Consider the following 2,457-nt stretch of genomic DNA (forward strand, 5'->3'; position numbering starts at 1 on the left):
GTACGTGGTCTTAATATATTTTCCTCAGGTAAAGCTTTCTGGAAAGAGGTGCTCCATCATCACCAATGAGAGCTGTCAAGCTGTCTCTCTCTTTTTTGGAGACAGAGTCTCATTCTGTCACCCAAGCTGGAGTGCAGTGGTGCAATCTCGGCTTACTGCAGCCTGCACCTCCTAGGTTCATACTGTTCTCATGCCTCAGATTCCTGAGTAGCTGGGATTACAGGCGTGCACCACCACACTTGGCTAATTTTTGTATTTTCAGTAGAGATGGGGTTTTGCCATGTTGGCCATGCTGGTCTCCACCTCTTGGGGTCAGTGATCCACCTGCCTTGGCCTCCCAAAGTACTGGGGTTACAAGCGTTAGCCATTGCGCCCAGCCTTAAGCTCTCGTTTCCTGGTTTTGCTAAGCTACCTGTTGCCCCAGTCAGCTAACTAAAGCCAAATGGAGCTGCCTGGTTATATTCATACCATTTTTCTCCCTCATGCTGTTTTTAATTTTCCTCACATTTTCTTTGCCTCAACCTGATTCATCCTCTTTTCTGGTTGCTGTGGATCTGTGAAATATTTTCATTTTTATCTGTTAGTAATACTGACCAACTATAAGACAAAAAAATCCCTGATTTCTCTGCACTTTCCCAAGATTTTAGATTAATAGTTGAAAGATTGTGTTCCTGCTGCGCTGAAGAAAAAAGGTCAGTCCCTCAGAAATGAGTTTGTGCCCTAAAATTTAAGTGATTTAGCCAATATATAAATCTGGGTATTTTTAGGGAAAACTTAAACCCTGAAAGCAGAGGTTGGCAGGTACATCCTGCAGGCCAAATCCTGATAACCAACTGTTTTTATAAGTAAAATTATATTGGAACATAGCCATACCCATCATGGATTACCTGGGCTTCTTTTGTGCCATAGCAGTGGAGTTGAGTAGTTGTAACAAGAATGATATGGCCCTCAAAGCCTGAAATATTTTATCTCTGGCCATTCACTGCAAAAGTCAGCCAACAACTGACTTAGAGAATGTTTTCCACTTCTGAATAACAACTCAGGTGGAGAGGTAGCCATCTCCGTGAGATTTCAGAGGCCCTGAGAAATGAGTTGCCTTAGCTGGGTCCTGTGCTCTGGCCTATGGTAGAGGAATCAATTACAGTACCTAGAGAGTTTGTTGGGGTTGGGGGGTATGCATCTCCTGCTGTGTTGCTGAAGGATTTTCTTTGGCAAATTTCTTTAGCTTCCATGGGTCTGTATCCATTGGAGAACTACATTAAATGCCTTGAAACTCTTAGTAGAAAGTCTATTTATTGTTTTTGAGACAGAGTCTCGCTCTGTCGCCCAGGCTGGAGTGCAGTGGCACGATCTCGGCTCACTGCAATTCTCCTACCTCAGCCTCCTGAGTAGCTGGGACTACGGGTACCCACCACCAAGCCCGGCTAATTTTTTTTGTATTTTTAGTAGAGACAGGGTTTCACCGTGTTAGCCAGGATGATCTCAATCTCCTGACCTCGTGATCCGCCTGCCTTGGCCTCCCAAAGTGCTGGGATTACAGGCCTGAGCCACCACGCCTGGCCGAAAAAGTCTATTTGATGCAGGTATTCAGCTAGGATAATTCACCCTCAGACTGGGTCTGTCATCTCTGGATCCCTGTGGAGTTTTAATTGTTTGACTCTTTCAGCCGAATGTGGCCCTTTTGTCGCTGGCACCTGCAATTCAGGGATGCTTTCTACAGGGGGCAGTGAAGCCCACTGGCAAGCAGAGAGATCTGCTGGAGAGTTAGGACAGTAGACCTAGCATCTCTGCAGGAGGTAAAGCACTTTGATGACTGGAAACTGCTCATGATAGAGTGTTCAGTGAAGAGGTCTGGAGAAGAATGTGGCTAAGAGCAGGAATCCAAATGGCAGCTTGCCTGGGTTCAAATCCTAGTTGGGCCATGTGGGACCAAAATTGGACCAGTTACTTCATCTGTGAAACACAGGTAATAGTAATGTCTACTTCATAATATAGGTAGTGTTCCTAATGCAGAGCCTGGCATTATACATAGAAACAATCAATATTATTTATGGCTGGGTGTAGTGGCTCACGCCTGTAACCCCGGTACTTTGGGAGGCTGAGACGGGTGGATCACCTGAGGTCAGGAGTTTGAGACCAGCTTGAAACCCTGTCTCTATTAAAAGTACAAAAATTAGGTTGGGTGCAGTGGCTCACGCCTATAATCCCAGCACTTTGGGAGGCCAGGGTGGGTGGCTCACAGGGTCAGGAGTTCAAGACCAGCCTGGCCAACATAGTGAAACCCCATCTCTACTAAAAAATACAAAAAATAACCCAGGCATGGTGGCGGCACCTGTAGTCCCAGCTACTCAGGAGGCTGAGGCAGGAGGATCACTTGAACCTGGAAGGCAGAGGTTGCAGTGAGCCGAGATTGTGCCACTGCACTCCAGCCTGGGTGACAGAGCAACTCCGTCTCAA

At 46.4% G+C, this 2,457-nt stretch overlaps 1 protein-coding gene across 2 annotated transcripts in view; it reads left to right on the top strand.

Moving 5' to 3' along the window:
* Nucleotides 1-2,457, top strand: part of SUFU (suppressor of fused homolog (Drosophila)) — a 160,071-nt gene that overhangs the window by 81,092 nt on the left and 76,522 nt on the right. The window lies entirely within an intron of this gene.

Source organism: Mandrillus leucophaeus, unplaced genomic scaffold (genome assembly GCF_000951045.1).
Source record: "Mandrillus leucophaeus isolate KB7577 unplaced genomic scaffold, Mleu.le_1.0 Scaffold18, whole genome shotgun sequence".
Taxonomy (NCBI): Eukaryota; Metazoa; Chordata; class Mammalia; order Primates; family Cercopithecidae; genus Mandrillus; species Mandrillus leucophaeus.